We start from the raw sequence: 409 nt of genomic DNA, 5'->3' as shown, positions 1-409 counted from the left end.
CACCACTCTCTCTCTCTTCTTCCCCCATTCACCAATCACCTCAATACCTCTTCCCCAAACACCCTTCACCTATCAAATCCCATCTTTCTCTTCACCACTCACATCCATCCTTCATAAAACCACACAACCTCCTCCATCTCCTCCATTTTCTTCTTCTTCTACTCTCTTCTTTCTTCTTTTGCTCGAGGACGAGCAAACCTTTTAAATTTGGTGTGGTAAAAGCATTGCTTTTTGTTTTTCCATAACCATTTATGGCATCTCAAGGGATGCACTTTCCTCCACAAGACTATTGGGAGCAACTGAACACCTCCCTAGGAGAATTAAGTTCCAACATGGGACAACTAAGGGTGGAGCACCAAGAACATTCCATCCTCCTCCATGAAATTAGAGAAGATCAAAGAATCATGAG

The sequence above is a fragment of the Arachis duranensis genome, chromosome 3, assembly GCF_000817695.3.
Source record: "Arachis duranensis cultivar V14167 chromosome 3, aradu.V14167.gnm2.J7QH, whole genome shotgun sequence".
NCBI lineage: Eukaryota > Viridiplantae > Streptophyta > Magnoliopsida > Fabales > Fabaceae > Arachis > Arachis duranensis.
This window is presented reverse-complemented; position numbering follows the sequence as displayed.